This window comes from Apium graveolens, chromosome 11 (genome assembly GCF_009905375.1).
Source record: "Apium graveolens cultivar Ventura chromosome 11, ASM990537v1, whole genome shotgun sequence".
Classification (NCBI taxonomy): domain Eukaryota; kingdom Viridiplantae; phylum Streptophyta; class Magnoliopsida; order Apiales; family Apiaceae; genus Apium; species Apium graveolens.
The window spans coordinates 201,562,976-201,581,841 of record NC_133657.1 but is presented as its reverse complement, the minus strand read 5'-3'; the positions used below and the strand labels follow the sequence as shown (position 1 = coordinate 201,581,841).

The 18,866-nt window shown below is 36.2% G+C and overlaps 1 long non-coding RNA gene and 1 pseudogene across 1 annotated transcript; one reads left to right on the top strand and one right to left on the bottom strand.

Annotated features, from left to right (window-relative positions):
• Window positions 1-14,111: 14,111 nt before the first annotated feature.
• LOC141695055 (uncharacterized) lies at window positions 14,112-16,997 on the bottom strand. Its single transcript, XR_012564261.1, has 5 exons — window positions 16,872-16,997; window positions 16,475-16,544; window positions 15,374-15,451; window positions 14,847-15,252; window positions 14,112-14,383 (listed from the first exon to the last, which is right to left on the bottom strand). It is a non-coding gene; the product is annotated as an uncharacterized LOC141695055 (long non-coding RNA).
• Window positions 16,998-17,183: 186 nt separating this feature from the next.
• LOC141696512 (xanthotoxol synthase-like) overlaps window positions 17,184-18,866 on the top strand; it is a 66,008-nt pseudogene continuing 64,325 nt past the window's right edge.

The window sequence follows — 18,866 nt, the reverse complement described above, 5'->3', positions numbered from 1 at the left end:
TGAAGAAGAAACATGTGAAGAGCCTTTTTAATTGTATTTTACAGTTTTGTCTTCACTTGTAAACTTGGTGATATATAAACCAAGTAGCAGCTAGTAATTAGATGTGAATTTTTTCCAGAGCTGTTTAGAAAAATCCAGAGAGAAAATCATCTAGTTTGTACTAGGAAGCAGCTGTGATTTAATTCTTTGAATCACAGATTTTCTGAAATAACACATCTCTGGTGGAACAACAAATCCACCAGAAAAGTTTTTAAGTTCTCTGTGTTCTTTACATTTGTGTTTGAATATATACCTGTATGCATTAGCTTCAAGCAATTCACACACATTTGCTCACAAAAACACTTAGCCTTAGAAACTGCTCAAAACTTGAAAAAGTTTTGAGATTTATATTCAACCCCCCTTCTGTAAATCTCATTGTTAGTCCACTGGGAATAACAATTGGTATCAGAGCAAGCTCTTAACATACAAAGAGTTTAAAGATCTCATCTGCTAACATCATGAGTAAGAAGGATATTGGTGTAAAGATTCCAATCTTGGAAAGAGATAACTATCATCACTGGAAAGTGAAGATGCACTTACATCTTCTCTCTCAAGATGAAAGCTACATCAACTGCATTGAAAATGGTCCTCACATCCCTCACAAGGTGGCCACAGCTGCTACTGCAACAGTTGCTGTTGGACAGTCTATTCTCAAGCCAAAAGCAGAATGGACTGTTGAAGATATTGAAGAGGTTCACAAGGACAAGAAAGCCATGAACATTCTGTTTAATGGCCTAGATCAAGATATGTTTGACAATGTGATTAACAGCCAAACTGCTAAGGAAATTTGGGATACTGTGCAGCTTATCTGTGAAGGCACTGAGCAAGTTAGAGAAAACAAAATGCAGCTTCTCATTCAACAGTATGAATATTTTCATTTTGAAGAAGGAGAATCATTGAATGATACCTTCAACAGATTTCAGAAACTGTTGAATGGATTGAAGCTGTATGGCAGAGTGTACCAAGTTAAGGACTCCAATTTAAAATTTCTAAGGTCTCTACCAAAGGAATGGAAGCCTATGAGTGTTTCTCTAAGAAATTCTCAAGATTATAAGGACTCCACACTTGAAAGATTATATGGAATTTTGAAGACATATGAACTTGAGATGGAGCAAGATGAGTTGTTGGAAAAGAGGAAGAGAAAAGGAGGATCAGTTGCACTTGTAGCTGACAGTGAGAAGGTTGAAACCAGGAATGAGGAAAAGACAATGCCAAGTCTCAAAATTGGCACAAGCAAATCAGAATTAAGCAAGGGTAAAGAGCAAGTAGCTGAGGATGAAGACAATTCCAGTCAGGATGACTCTGATGATGTTGATGAACATCTAGCTTTTCTGTCCAGGAGGTTTGCAAAGATGAAGTTTAGGAAAAATACAAAATTCACTAAGCCAAACAAAAACATGGTGGACAAATCCAAGTTCAAATGTTATAACTGTGGCATTAGTGAGTGTAGGAAGCCAACCTCTGATAAGAAGAAATTTGAGCAAGTTGATTACAAAAAAAAAGTATTTTGATTTGCTCAAACAAAAGGAAAGAGCTTTTCTCACTCAAGATGATTGGGCAGCAGATGGAGTCAATGAAGATGATGATATGGAATATGTCAACCTAGCCCTGATGGCTAATTCTGATGAAAATGAAACTAGTTCATCAAGCAACGAGGTAATTACTACTGATCTCTCTCAACTTTCTAAAAATGAATGCAATGAAGCCATAAATGATATGTCCAATGAATTATATCATTTACGAGTTTCCCTTAAGTCACTAGCCAAGGAAAACACTAGGATCAAAGAGAATAATGTGTTTTTAAGTGATAGGAATGCTGTGTTAGAGGATCAGGTAATTGAGCTTAAAAAGATTAAACTTAAATGCTTGACTGTTGAGAGTGAACTAGAAGAAGCTGTTAAGAAAGTAGAAATTCTTTCTAAACAGTTAGAAAGTGAGCAAGAGGTAATCAAGGCCTGGAAAACATCTAGGGATGTTAGTGTTCAGATTGCCAAGGTTCAGGGAATTGAATCATTCTGTGAGGATGCCTGGAAGAAAAACAAAAAGGAGTTGGAATTAATTGATGGATTGTCAACGGATGTGGAATCAACGGATGATGAAAGTTATCCGTTGAAGGAAGAAAAGGAGCATCCGTTGAAGGCTCATCAATTAAAATAGGCAAGTAATTTCAAAAATAAAAATCTCAATAAGAAGGATGGTTCAACTCTCAAGAACTTTGTCAAAGAAGGAGCTAGCACATCCAAAGATGCCAGTAAGGTGAATATAGGACACATGACTTTAGATCAGCTGAAAAATAGGCTTAAGTTGGTTGAGGATAAGAAGGAAACTAAAAGAAAATCTAAAAGAAATGGGAAGGTAGGGATTAATAAACATAACAATAACACACCTGATAGGTATGCTCCTAGAAAAAGCTGTGTGCATTGTAAAAGTGTTAATCACCTATCTGATAATTGTAAATCTGTTAAAAATGCTCCCATGCCTTCAAATCCCTCCATGCCTAACATATCTATGTCACATCTGCATGCCATTCCTGTTATGTCTCATCAGAATCCCCATGCACATTTTGCAAACATGCCATATATTAATAATCCTTATTTTACTGCATTTAGTATGCCTCAAATGCGATACAATATGCCTATGTGGAATAATATGTTTGCACAATCTATGCCTTATCAATTCCAATCAAATGTGCTAAATGATTCTGTGACTAACCCTACACTTCAACCAACTAATCTAAGACCAAGGCTGACCCAAAGTTACCTAAGTCAAAAGATGCAGGAGGAATGAAGTCTAGGAAAAAGACTAACAAGGCTGGACCCAAGGAAACTTGGGTACCAAAATCAACTTGATTGATTTTGTTGTGTGCAGGGAAAAAGAAGGAATCTATGGTACTTGGACAGTGGCTGTTCAAGGCATATGACAGGAGATTTCACCCTGCTCACAGAGTTTAAAGAGAGAGCTGGCCCTAGCATAACCTTTGGAGATGACAGCAAAGGATTCACTATGGGAAATGGCTTGATTTCAAAAGAAAATGTCATCATTGATGAAGTTGCATTAGTTAATGGTCTCAAAAACAACTTATTGAGCATCAGTCAATTATGTGACAGAGGGAATACTGTTTCCTTCAATTCTGAAGCCTGTATTGTCACAAGTAAGAAGGACAATAAAGTGGTTCTAACTGGAGTTAGAAAAGGGAATGTGTATTTAGCTGACTTCAACTCTACAGATGCAGAATCTATTACTTGTCTTCTCAGCAAAGCAAGTTCAGTTGAAAGTTGGCTATGGCACAAGAAGCTGTCCCACTTGAATTTCAAGACAATGAATGATCTAGTCAAAAAGGACTTAGTTAGAGGAATGCCTCTAGTAGAATTCACAAGGGATGGACTGTGTGATGCTTGTCAGAAAGGAAAGCAAAAGAAAGTATCATTCAGTAAGAAGCTTAAATCTGTAATTGATGAACCATTACAACTGCTACACATGGATCTTTTTGGACCAGTCAATGTATTGTCAATTTCAAGGAAAAGATATTGCCTAGTGATTGTAGATGATTTCTCAAAGTTTTCATGGGTTTATTTTCTTGGATCAAAGGATGAATCTAGTGAAATCACTATCAATCATATCAAGCAAATCAACAATCATCCTGATTTCAAAGTAAGGAATATTAGGAGTGACAATGGAACTGAGTTCAAAAATTCAACCATGAAGTTGTTCTGTGAAGAAAATGGGATCATGCATGAGTTCTCAGCTCCAAGGACTCCACAACAAAATGGTGTGGTGGAAAGGAAAAACAGATCACTAATTGAAGCTGCAAGGACAATGCTTGAAGAGTCAAAACTCCCAACTTATTTTTGGGCTGAGGCTGTTAACTGTGCATGTTACACTCAGAATATTTCTCTAATCAATCAGGCAAAAGGCATGACTCCCTATCAATTATTCAAGAGAAGAAAACCAACTTTAAACTTTCTGCATGTCTTTGGTTGTAAATGTTATATCTTAAGGAATCAATCTGATCACAAAGGGAAGTTTGATGCAAAGGCTGATGAAGGAATATTTGTTGGTTATTCTGCTGGAAAATCATATAGGGTCTACAATCTAAGAACCAACATTGTCATGGAATCTGTGCATGTTGTGTTTGATGATAAAAATATTGATGGACTAACAGATGAGGGACATTATGAAGGACTCAAATTTGACAATATTGAGATATATTGTGATGATAGTGAAGATGAGAATGATGAAGAAGGCATCTCAAGAAGAATCAAAATCTGCCTTTGGATAATGCACAGAATGTTGCATCCTTCGAAAGTCATAATTCAGCTTCCGTTGAAAGAAGTAATGCAGCATCCGTTGAAAGACAAAGTGCAGCATCCGTTGAAGTTCATAATGAAGCATCCGTTGATCACAGTCTATCAACGGATAATCAATTCACTTCATCAGTTGATAGAGCTCCCAATTCCTTTCAAAGGATCAGCAACTCAGGGGGAGTTTCAACCAATCAACATTCTATCTCACATCATGACAATACTGAGGCAACCTCATCTAGAGCTAATCTACCACCTCAAAGGAAATGGACCAAGAATCACCCTTTTGAACTGATCATTGGTGATGATACATCTAAAGTGCAAACTAGAAGGGCTACTCAAGATGAATGTCTGTATAGTAGCTTTCTATCACAGGAGGAACCTAAGAGAGAGGAAAAAGCTCTATTGGATCCAGATTGGATTTTAGCAATGCAAGAGGAGCTAAACCAATTTGAGAGGAACAAAGTATGGAAGCTGGTACCCAAGCCAAAGAACAAGAGTTCTATTGACACAAAATGGGTATTCAGAAACAAGATGGATGAAAATGGCATTGTCATAAGGAATAAAGCCAGATTGGTTGTTAAAGGCTATTCTCAACAAGAGGGAATAGATTTTGATGAAACATTTGCTCCAGTTGCTAGACTTGAAGCCATCGGAATCTTTCTAGCCTATGCAGCCCATGCCAATTTCAAAGTCTATCAAATGGATATCAAGAGTGCATTTCTAAGTGGGGAATTGGAGGAAGAAGTTTATGTAAGCCAACCTTCAGGATTTGAAGATCCAAACTTTCCAGACTATGTGTATTATCTGTTGAAAGCACTCTATGGACTAAAGCAAGCACCTAGAGCCTGGTATGAGACTTTGTCAAAATTTCTTCTAGATAATCACTTCACAAGAGGTACTGTTGACAAAACTCTTTTCTTTAGAAATGTTAATGGCTCTACAATACTTGTTCAACTTTATGTAGATGATATTATATTTGGATCTACAGATGATAAGCTTTGTAAAAAGTTTGCTAAGTGAATGCAAAGTAAATATGAAATGAGCATGATGGGAGAGCTAACTTATTTTCTTGGTTTACAAGTTAAACAAGTTAGTGGTGGAATTTTCATTAGTCAAACTAAATATATTTATGATCTTTTAAAGAAGTTTGACTTAATGGACTGTTCATCTGCAAAAACTCCCATGGCCACTGCCACCAAGCTTGAATTAAACAAGGCTGAAAAGTCTGTGGACATTTCAAGTTATAGAGGCATGGTTGGCTCACTTTTATATTTAACTGCTAGTAGACCTGATATAATGTTTTCTACATGTCTCTGTGCTAGATTTCAAGCTGACCCTAAAGAATCTCATTTAGTGGCTATTAAAAGAATCTTCAGATATCTCAAAGGGACTCTAAATCTAGGAATTTGGTACCCTAGAGAGTCTGATTTTGATCTAATTGGCTACTCAGATGCAGATTATGCAGGCTGCAAAATAGACAGGAAAAGCACACTAGCACCTGTCAATTTCTAGGGAACAAGCTTGTGTCATGGTTCAGCAAGAAGCAAAATTCTGTTTCTACATCAATAGCTGAAGCTGAGTACATTGCTGCTGGTAGTTGCTGTGCACAGATACTATGGATGAGGAATCAACTATTTGACTATGGACTAACTGTTGACAAAATTCCTATATTCTGTGACAACACAAGTGCCATTGCCATTACTTAAAATCCAGTGCAACACTCAAGAACCAAACACATTGGCATCAAGTACCACTTCATTAGGGAACATGTGATGAAAGGTATAGTGGAACTTCATTTTGTTCCAAGTGAAAAGCAGATTGCAGACATATTTACCAAGCCACTTGATGAATCAACATTCACAAGATTAGTAAGTGAGCTAGGTATGCTTAATTATTCATAAATTTATGTCTTCTATATAATCTGCCTTGACGCCTGAAATGAATTTGCTGCAAGAACAAAGTTGACTTTAAGTAAGACTTATTCTATCAACGGATATTCCCTATCCGTTGAAAGCCAAAATTGTTCTATCAACGGATGTTCATTATCCGTTGAAAGACAAATACATTTCTGGTAATTTTATCCCTCAACGGATAAAATAATGTTGATCATCAACGGATAACTATTTACCTTATCCGTTGAAGTGTCACATCAGTTACTTTAAGTGAGTCACAGCCGTTGATTCTTTTACTTAACTGTTGATACAGATATACACTGTTGTATGTATTTGTATTAAAGGCAGTTTTCAGAATTTCTACAGTTTTCTTTATTCTTAAACGGCTGTAATTTGTTTAAAAGTATCATTTAATCATTTTATTTACGTTTTAATTCAAGAAAGTATAAAAGCCCATTGGATTCTTATTTTCACTTTACGCTTTCTTGCAATTTTTATTCTCCTTCTCTCCCAAAACTCTCAAGTTTTTCTCTGCAACCTCTACTCACAACAATGGCACCAGTAGTCAAAATTATGTCTCAATCTGGATTTGTTTATGAAAAGAACAATTTCGTAGCCTTGGTTGAAAAGAATGAAGCCCATACTGACTATCACAAGATGATGGACTTCATCAAAAACTGCAAACTAAGCTAAGCAATACTGGAAGCCCCAACCATTTACTGTGAAGTAATTGAGGAGATTTGGACAACTGCAGAGTTCAACTCCACAGATATGACTATTGCCTTCTCTCTCAAAGGTAAGGATTATTGCATTAACTCTGATGATATACAGTCTTGCTTTAAGTTGCCTGAGAATAATGCCATGACACCACACACTGATAAAGATGTATCTGCTATGTTAGATTCCATATGCTATGCTTTTGATTCTGCTAGTTTAGGTAGTATTAGAAGGAAGGGCCTTAGGAAAGAATGGAGTTTTCTTGGAGATGCCTTTGTCAAGGTCTTCTCTGGGAAGATTAGCAATTTTGATGCCATAACTTCATCTCTTGTTAATATGCTCTATATGCTAGTTTCTGATAGGTACTTTAATTTTAGCAACTATGTCATGCTAGAATTAGGTTCCAGATTAGGTAACAAAGCTAATAGACCACATAACATCTACTATGCTAGATTCTTTATGTTATTGGCTAACCATGTTGTTGAAGGATTGGTTATATCTAATGAGAACAATAAACTCAAATGTTGGGCACAAGAGAAAAAGGTCCTTGTAGACCTTTTGAGAATCAACCTCAACAGCCAGGTGCCATTGGTATATTTGCCAATCATGAATGCACCACAGGTAAGTGAGGTAAACACTTCTATAACTCCTACTGTTTCCAACCCCATTGTTTCTTTGCCTTCCATTGTGGCAATGGAATCTGTGTCTTTGTCCAAACAGGTTCCTACCAAAGCCACCAAAACTAAAATCTCAAAACACAAGTCAAAGAAAACCACCTCTGTTGTTTCTCAAAAGACAACAGTTGTAACAACTACCATAAACCCTGAAGGGAGTAAAAGGGTATGAGTGGTGAGGGGAGGGGTGAACATCAAGAAACCCCCCAGGATAAGGCGGGAGAGGTGAGTGGTACCCCAGCCAGCCAAGCCACAGTCTCTCAAAAGACTGTGGTGGTTCAAAAGGAGTCAAACACATCCCTAGTTGCATCCTCCCAAAAGGATATAGCTATTGAAAATAGTCCCCAACCAGGGACACAGAACAAAAGACGGAGGGACACTGAGGCCACACATTCACCAATCAAAGCCTTTTCAAGGAAGAAGAAGGCCAAGACCCTAGTTTCCACACAGGGGGCACACATAGCACATATACATCCACCTGTATCTTTGCCTTCTCAAATTCAGCTTGATGTGACTCCAGCAAATGTGGAGTCACAGCCCCATTCTCTCATAAAAGAAACACATCAATCATCAAACTCTCCATCACCCTCTCTGGATGTGGATATGATATTCACATCAATTCCTGATTCTCCCTCATTAAAACTCAGGGAGGAGCCCCACTCAAAACCTGATGATCATCATCTTTTAGATGATTTGTTGGATCATCAGCCAATTCATTCAGATATAGTTGAAGAATCTGTGTCACCTCACTTAAAATCAATTCACACAGATTCAACAATTATGTCACTTTCAATATCTACATCTTTTCCTTCTTCAACGGATACCTCTCATCCGTTGACAAGTGGTTGTTCTTCGACGGATAAGCTTAACAGCAGTTATCCGTTGATACCATCAGTTTCCACTTCAACGGATACTCCCTATCCGTTGATGGTCTCTATGATGGATTTTAATCGCAGCGGAGGCATGGTAAAACACTTTTACATATATAAAATCCAAATAAAAGCATATAAATTGTGGTAAAAACATAGGGATCGATTACTAACCTTTAATATGCGATCCAAAAGCAACGATCGAAGATCCTTAGCAGCTGCTCCTCAAACATGAAGCACTCCACCGGTATCCACCAAGAAAACGACGTTAAGGAGGAGGAGGAGGTGGAGAGAATTAGGTTTTATAAAATTTTGGGGTTAGAATAAAAATAGGGTTTATAATAGTATATTTATAGGCAAAATTTTCAGCTGAAATTTTCCCATAAATATTATTATTATTATCCCATTTATTATTCTCATTAATAATTAAAACACCTTTTAATTATTAATCCTTTTTCTAAACACTTTAGAAATAATTCTTTCTCTTGATTTAATTTCCAAAAATTAAATCCTTAATTAATAATATTAAGGACTTTTCTTAATTAATTTATAATCAATTAAATCTCATTTAATCAATTATTAAATTTGCCAATTAATTATTTATTTCACAAATAAATAATTATTAGCCATTATTAATTAATTCCTCCACCATTAAATCATTCCCTTTTTATGGTGTGACCCTGTAGGTTCAATATTAAGCCGGTAGTAGAAATAAATAATAATAAAACTATTTTATCATTATTTATATAAATTCTCTAATTTATTAAATATGATTAATTAATTAATCACATTTATTCTACATCGTGAGGGATACTTCTCAGCATATCGCGACTATCCGGATAATATGAATTCACTGCTTAGAATACCAAGAACCTATTCAGTGAATAGTTACCGTACAATAAACTCCTTCTACCCTACAATATCCCGATTAAATACAAGGCATGAATCTCGTGTCAAGCCTATCTAATTTAATCACTTGCTTACCATTTACTATGCTTAGTTCTATGCAAATTAGAAACTCCTTTCTAATTTCATTCACCCTGGCCAGAGATTCCTGAACTAGCATAAGTGGATCAGCCTTGAACATTCGCTTCCTTCACTGGAAGGGGTATATCCTTTATTGATCATACACTATCTTCGTGTACAAATTCCTATACCCAGTAGGGCCCTAATAATTGTCCCTGGAGACTAAGAACTAAACCAAAACATAGTTCAGTGTACACAAGATGACTATGATGACCTCAAGTCTAAGGATACTTGTACAACTATCACTATATGAACAACTGCTGACACGTGAGTGAACTCCATCAGTTGTTCAGCTGTGCGAGTCATGTTCAGTGAACTTATTCTATAATAAGCACCTACATACTAGCTATAGTGTCACCACACAAATGTCTATGAGAACAGACATCCTTCATCATGAAGCAAGCATAGTATGTACCGATCTTTGCGGATTATTAATTACCAGTTAGTAATCCTACGACCAGGAACTATTTAAGTTTAGAGTTATCATCTTTTAGGTCTCACTATTATGATCTCATCATAATCCATAAAAAGCTTTACTCTAAACTATGGCATATCTTATTTAAACACTTAAATAGATAAAGCCCGTAATAAAAACAAAACAAGTCTTTTATTAATATCAATGAAATCAAAACAGATTACATAAAAAGTTATTCCTAAATCCTAATACATGATTGGACTTAGGACATATTCCTTTCACTCTACACATATAACATAAACACTTCCAACTGTAGAGGACATGGTTACTGTACAATCACTCTTAGGTTTGAGGGAAGGGAGTGATAATTTGAGTGAGAGGCTGGGTTGCTCCCAGGAAAAAGGAGAGGTTGAGAGTCACCATATGCATGCTATTTCTTCCAGCATGGCAAAAGTGAGTGAGGGGAGTGCCACCTTAGAAGGTGAGGGTGAGGGTGTGAGGGTGTGTGTGAGCCAGGGGGAGCCCCTGATGCAAGAAAATAGAGAAAATGAGAGAAAGGTAGGTACAGAAGCTATAAGGGTGGATCCAGCCATTGCTAGTGAGTCAATGATAGTGGATGATGCAGAAAAGGAAAGACAATTTCAGCAACATTACAAAGCTGTAATTGATAACATTTCCTTGGATGCTGACACTTTTACTCACCCTGTTCCAGCCTATCAATTATTGGCTGCTCAGGGCAATGTGGAGGTAGAACAGACTTTAAACATTGTACACACTTCAGAATCTCTTCTCAGAGACAAAGCTGCTGTTAACAGGTTGCCTTCTCAAGCTGGTGAGCCATCTGAAGAATTTGGAGTAAATTCTAATGATGATGACTCTAATTCTTTGGATGAGAGCATGAACTTAGGGGGAGAAGCATGCCCAAGTTCTGTTCCAGATCTACCTGATTGGGCATGGGCAAAGGCATCTACACCAGGAGAGTTTGGTGTAACTTTGGTCAGGCATGTAATGACTATTCAGAAGGCCCTTTAGGAGACTACAGATGCTGGTACCAAGGCAATTCTTCAAGCTCATCTGGACTCTCTGCATCTCTTGCAGTTGCAGCATTTCAAATAGAATCTAAGTGTGGATGAACTGAAGCAGGACATTGCTGATCTGAAATCCTACAATGCTGAGAAGATGGATTCAGTCATGCCTTATGGTACTATGCAAGATTTGTTGGGGAGATTGAGGAAATCATCTGATGCTGACAAGAGGCTGGCCAGGTTGGAAGACAGAGTTCAGATCATTGAAGACTCTATGGTCACCATTCTTCAGAATCAACAAACTCAGATAAATCTACTAATGCAGCTGGCAAAAGCACAAGGCTTGACCCCTACCCTTGCTGATAACAAAAAGGGGGAGAATAAAGGGGAAGGGGAAGGAGAGCCATCAACAACAGTTCAAATATCTCAAGTGCTAGTTCCTGCCATCACCACTTCTCCAACTATTCAAATCAAAGGAAAGCTTGATGGAATTGATCTAATCCAGATAGCAGCAGCTGAATTGCAAGTCAAAGAGCAAAGGAGGAAAATTGATGAAAAGATGAAACAAATTTTTGGTTCTACAACTTCTAAATTACAATCTGTGAAGCATAGCACAAAGGTGGAACCAATTATTATGGAGCTCAAGCCAGTAAGGAGGAATAAGGTTGGAGAGACTTCTTCCAAGAATCTGAAACCTAGGGTTCTCAAGCCCAACTAAAGATCCAACAAGGACTCTACAAAGAACCCTCTAAGCCTTGCTCAGTTGAAAGAAGTGGACTTTCCTCTTCCAAAGCTTGATGAAGACAAGGTTTTGGGTGGGAGTATCATAAAGCACAAAGAGACCATGGATGTGGTTGAAAGGATGAACATGGCTATTATCTGTAGAGAGGGAAAGAGCATCTGTGTGATGCAAGGACATCCCAAATTCTTAATAGCCAAGAGGGAAGAAACCAGAAGGTTGAAGGAAGAAGCCAAAAAGCTAAAGGCTGACAAAAGAGCACAAGAAAAGCTTGAAAAATAGCTAAAGTCAAGTCAAGCTGAAGAAAAGAAAGAAATTGAAGACAAAAGTGAAGATGAAGGTATGGGGGACATGGTTGATAATGATATGGAAGAAAGAAGTAAGGAAAGAGAGGAATGGCAGAAAGGGAACATAAAGAAGGCCAATGCAAAGAGAAAGATGGTAGATGAGACTGAAGAAACCCAATCAAACTCCAAACCACTACCTTCTATTCCTGAACCCATTGTGCCTGACCCCTTCATAAACATTCATGGTGAAACAATCATTCCTAAGGAGGAACCAATTGATTGGGACACCATCAAATTGCCCACCTTCTTAACCTCTTCTCCACCATCAAAGAAGCAGAAAATAAGAATCAAATCAACACCTCCTAAAACCTCAATCAAATTCACTCAGAAGCCTAAGCCTAAGCCACAAGCCTCTAAGGATGATTATGTTCACATTTGTGACATAAAAGAATTTTCAGACATTGAACTCTATCTGGATGAGCTGGAGGAAGTAAGGGGAATAGATGCCTACACACAGCTACCAGAAAGACTAGTGTTCAAATACAAAGGAAGTGGGGAAAGAACTTGCCCTCTCTACAGGATTCTGAATGAAGGCTACTCTACCTTGGTTAGAGTCTACTCAGCCATACAAAAGGATTCTGGCTTTACCAGGACTGCCAAGACTGAGATTCTCAACAAGATTGCCAACATAAGGAAGACTTGGTGGGAGCCCAATGCCTTGCCTAGAACATTACTCATTCAAGAAAGAGGAATTACAGTTCACAAATCACCTCATTGGTTGATGGAGTTCAGAGACAACAAAGGAGTCAGAAGATTTTTCAGACTTGAAGATCATCTCAAGATTGCCAGTAATGAAACTCTCAAGGATATGCAATCTAAGTTGGACATCAATGAAGAAGATGAAGCTGAGTTCTACAGACAACTTCAACTTCAAATAGAGGAGAATGACAGGAGGCTAGGAAAGAAAACAAGGGATCAAAGGAAAAGAAATTAATCTGCTCAGGCTAAAGGAGCACCCTTGGAAACAATGTAATTCTTCAATTCCATCTCAGCATACACATTTTTGCAGCACTTTTGAATTTCTGCTTTATTACAGTTAATATATTTGTCAAGTGTTTTGTTATCATCAAGCTAAACCCAAATTTATGCCTACAATTCTAGTAGACATAAATAGGGGGAGATTATTAGGAATATGCGTATTAGTTTGATGATAAGTTAAATAAAACACTTAATTAGAAATCTAGTGTTTGTAGCCTCAACGGATAATACCATATTGGCTATCCGTTGAAGGAGTAGCTTTACTTAGCAATAAGTTTAGTATTGTAGCACATTTCATTCTCTGGATTCAAGTTGTAATTCTTAGATGTTGTAGGAAATTATCAGTCATGTTGACTACTAGTGGATATGCAAATAGGAGGGCTAATTGTAAATATTTCATGCCTTGTAATTTTGTATAAGTGAAGAAGTATCAACTGATATTGAAGACCTTCAACGGATAAGAAATAAAGCTTCAACGGATGTCTCTAAAGCTTCAACGGATAATATCCATCAACGGATAAGTGCTTCAACGGATAAAGACTTCAACTGCTAATGCATCAACGGATAAAGCTTCAACTGATAAAGCCTCAACGGATAAGGCATCAACGGATGAAAGCTTCAACGGATGCTTAGTTCATTAGCAGTTGATAGTGACAATTCATAAGCTGACAGAGGCACATGGGTTGACAGAGACAAACTGGAACGTGGAAGCCTCTAGGTGGAATCAAGAAAATGCAGCATTTCCATTCTGGTGCAAACAAGGAAGTATTCAAAGATTAACAGCTAAGCCTAAATTGCATTGGATAGAGAAATGAAGAAGAAACATGTGAAGAGCCTTTTTAATTGTATTTTACAGTTTTGTCTTCACTTGTAAACTTGGTGATATATAAACCAAGTAGCAGCTAGTAATTAGATGTGAATTTTTTCCAGAGCTGTTTAGAAAAATCCAGAGAGAAAATCATCTAGTTTGTACTAGGAAGCAGCTGTGATTTAATTCTTTGAATCACAGATTTTCTGAAATAACACATCTCTGGTGGAACAACAAATCCACCAGAAAAGTTTTTAAGTTCTCTGTGTTCTTTACATTTGTGTTTGAATATATATCTGTCTGCATTAGCTTCAAGCAATTCACACACATTTGCTCACAAAAACACTTAGCCTTAGAAACTGCTCAAAACTTGAAAAAGTTTTGAGATTTACATTCAACCCCCCTTCTGTAAATCTCATTGTTAGTCCACTGGGAATAACAGACTTGAATTGCTTGATATGCAAAATCTTCAAGGACTTGCATTGCTTGCTCCACTGTTGTTTGGTGACTGCCTACTCAGCTCTTCAAGATCAATCTCACTCTTTGGATTCTACATTAACATGCAAAGAAAATTATCACCTTTTTCATTTAAATAACTAAAAAAATCGAAAGTAATTTTATGTATTACTATCTAATTTGGTAGAGAATTTTGATATATCTTCTTTGCCTTGCTTTTTTGAAAATCAAATGTTCTAATATTACTAAGGCCGAACTCTGTCTGCACAATAATATAAGGCAGTAACTTGACTAAATGCATCATAATTATTGATATATGTTAGACGCTCATTTATGTAGAGAGCATATAGAAAGAACATAATATCATGAAAATATTAGTATAATATATTAGGCACTCATTTAAAATGAATATAATTGATGCTGGAATTTATATAAAAGGAATGCTAAACCACTATTGGAAGCCTAAAGTTCTATGAAATAGTCGTCACTTAACTCGTCTCATCTGTTATCACTATAATCCAGAAAATGATGGTAAATATTATAGAGTATAAATGTACCTTAAGATATCTCCAGAATTAGTTGATTCCATATCTCCTGTCATTTTTTGAGAATATTTGAGAATAATGTTAAAAAGCTAGCTGTATAGAATCAAATGCATGTGCAGCTTTGTTTAGAATCATTTAAGAACAATAGTAAAAGAAAAATCTATTATCTCAGTGCATTTTAGAAAACATAATTAAGAATATATGTTGGACACACTCATGTAATCCATATCTGTTTTAACAGAAAATTACAACAAACACCAATCATAAAATAATCCAACTAGTATAACCAAAAGACAAAAAAGAAAAAAAGAACAAAACCATCGATATCAAGACTTTGCCCATGTACAAAATAAACCAAGACTTTGTAACAATTTATAATGCTCGCCTGATCTCATGCTTCCCCCGGCAATGCCATCACCTACTTCTCCCAAAAATAATCCATATCGGCCAAATTTATAAATATTAGAACATTATTTAACAAAATGATTTTAATTGTTTGACTGGAAAATCTGTAGAGGTGATTTATTGACATTATGGACCTGAGATCGACCTCTTTAAAGGTCTTGCTCCATTTGTGATAGCCTTGTCCAACCCGATTACAGCTGCTGCACATATGCCTTCACGCTCGCACACATATATAAACATGTATCAAACACATTATTAACATAAGTGAAAAAAGCAATAGCATCCAGAAAAAAATGAATTAACAAGAGAAATATTTAGATTGAAAATTCAGCGTATTCATTTTATTAAAAAGAATAGCACCATTTTTTTGGAGTCTGTTTTTCCTTGTTGCTTCTCTATTTTGAACTAGCATGAGCAGATTCAGTTAAAGACTGAATTCTTTCAAAAGACTACAACATATTTATTATGAGAAAGTGATAAATATTTCCAATATTTAAAACCTTAGAGTTTATTAAACAATAACAACAATATTAGAAAATAAGTTAGCTACCACATTAAAGTGCCAGCTAACAAGATGGTCTAAACCTCACAACTCAAATCCTCAAGAAAGAGTCCATATTTTATATGTAAATATTTATACATATATTCACATGTGAATTTCTGCAGTTCACTTTCATGAAACTTAGCAGCAACCTAGTATTTCATCCACTAAAAGTTAGGCAGCAAGTCAATAACTCATTGTTAGTTTACCTCAACAATGCTACTAAGTTTTGAGGTTCTAATATGCATGAAATGTGTGTAATTTTTAGAAAGTGGCGTGTCGTACATAGTATAGCATGTTCAAAGTGGACTTGACAGTATTTTGGTGTTCTAATTCACTCACTGCTTTACATATATATTACACAAACAACTAGATGAACCAGTAAAATATTGTTTTCTCCTAATTTATTCTTCACTAATTCTTCATTTCATGATTTCTGCCTATATACAATCCAATACCCCATCTATATTTTGTCAGATAGCACATGTAATGTAATTAGGATTTGTTTATTTATGCATGTTAAGTAAAACTTTCGGATATGACTAGTCTAATCGAAACCAAAAATCATAATTAATCAAAATCCATAAAACAAAGATCATGAACAGATATCATAACAATAATCATAATAGTGAAATTAATATGAAATTCTACTTCAGGAATTCTGCGGAAACATACTGAATATCATTTCACTGACCTGCGATGACCATTTGTACTTGAAAGACTAATGTTATTGACAAACTCATCTCCAGTCAATGTTATAGAACCTTAATCACAATTGGAAATATCATAATTAATATGTTGTACTCTATTAGATGTTGCATCTGGTCATCTTCTCCGCAAAATCCAAGAAATTAAATTGGGCAAATTAATCTTAAATTGGACAAATTACAAACTTTTTGCTTATGCTGCAAAAGCTATTGCTATCTGTTCTAACTCCAAACATATGCAACAGACATACATATATATGAATATACCCCAATAAAAATTCCCCAAAATTTAGAGTTTGTAAAACCCCCAAAATTAACAAATTAAGACCCACAAAATTAGGTTGTGTACTACCACAAACTAATTAGCTGGATAAACAACCATACCTTTAATTAGAAGAATTAATGAACTGGAGCTACAAACGGAGATGATAAAGATCTCAGATGAGAGAGAGGGATAGGAGAGAAAGGAGTGAAGAGAAGAGAGAGAACCGATGAGGGAGAGAAAGTATGTGTCTCTGTTTAATTGAGAAAGTGTTTTGATATTTGACTTTTAATTTTACCTTTTATCTGAGCGGGATTTTTTTTCCCATAGAGCGGGAATTTTATTAGATATTTTATTAGAATATCTAAGGAAAGATAAATATAGGTGTTGGCATTAAGTATCTAAGACAACAAATACGGCAACATCTGATAGTGATGTTGCCATACATCCGTATTATTCGATTTTGGCCACATAAGGCAACATTTTACGTGGCAACATCCTTTTCGATTGTTGCTAAAGACCATTTATGTAGTACGGTTACTCTTTCTCTTCCAATTGCTTCAGTTTATCTTTTATATTACCATAAAAAGAGTTGATGGTCTTTCTTCACCACCTGGTCTACGAGGCCTTCCGTTCATCAGACACTTTTACCAACCATATAAATCTTCATGCGCTTATGAGTATATCTCAAACCTATCGAAACAATATGGATCTCTCATGACTTTACGCATGGCCTCAGTCCCAGTACTTGTTGTTTCATCACAAAAAATGGTGCAAGAAGTGTTGAAACTCAAGATCTCATATACTGTAGTAGGGCTCAGACGACTGGCAAACGAAAATTGTCGTATAATGGACGACATATGGCGTTTGCTCCATATAGTGGCCATTGGAGGCATGTGAGAAAGTTGTGTACACTCGAATTATTCGCTAAAAAAGAGCTCAACTTTCTTTTCGTCAGGTTCGTGAAGATGGGGTTGCTCTGATGATTGGCCGATTTGCAGAGGCAGCTGCTGTTTCAAAACATGTGAACGGCTTTGAATATTTTTTGAATTATGCTACTTCAATTATTTCTAGAGTTACATTTGGGAAGAGGTATGATGAAGACACTTTAGGAAAAGAGAAGTTCAAAAGAATGGTGGTGGATAGCAAAACATTGTTTGTTGCCTTTTTTGTTTCAGCTTTCTTTCATATGCTCAGATTGATAGACTCGGTGGATTATAGGCTATACTTGATCGAAATTTCAAAGAGATGTAAACGTTCTACCAAGAACATATTAGTGAAAACTCCAAGCCTGACACACCCAAGTCTTCGACAAATGATCTCATTAACGTCATGTTAAAAAAGCTCTACTCTAACAGTGGATAGCATGAAAGCAATTTTTTGGTAATTTGCCTCTTTCACTCTTTATCACTACTAGCATGAAAACCCGTGCGAGGCACGAGTCATGGTCTAGTAAAACTTCTAAATTTATGAGATGTTGATGTGTGTGCAATGTTGATGAGTTGTGATGTTAGTTTTGTACTTTAGTTATGTAGTTACCTTGTTACCAATGGAAATCAATTTGATGTGTTTAATCTTTTTACCTTATCATCATATACAATTGATGTATTTTTGAGTTACGAATTGGGTAACCTTGATACTGACACTACACCATAAACAGCCTATTGCAACTAAAAAAAATGTTGGTATAGGTCCAAAATATGTTGTTGTTGGCCCAAATATTCAAAGGAAACACTTTTTTGGTGTTGGTTTTTTTGATGTTGCCTTTGGGGTCAATAGCAACGCCATGATTCTCTATGCCAACATATATTTTTGTGTTGAAATAGAGGGCAACAGCAACAATATTGTTATCCTCTACCAACATCGTTTTATGTTGCCTTTGAATTGAAACATCTTGAAAAAGTTAGCGGGTCCCATATGACACGTAAGCTGCCTACTGTGCCACGTCACATGTGCCACATCATCACATGTGGGCCCACCTTTGCCACATCAGCATATGTGGGGAAATCATTCAATACTTTACATGAGCAATGGAAAATTTTTAATTTAAAAAAAGAATTCACATTTGATTTACATGATTTTCCGAAAGCTAAATCAACATTAACAATTTACTGTAT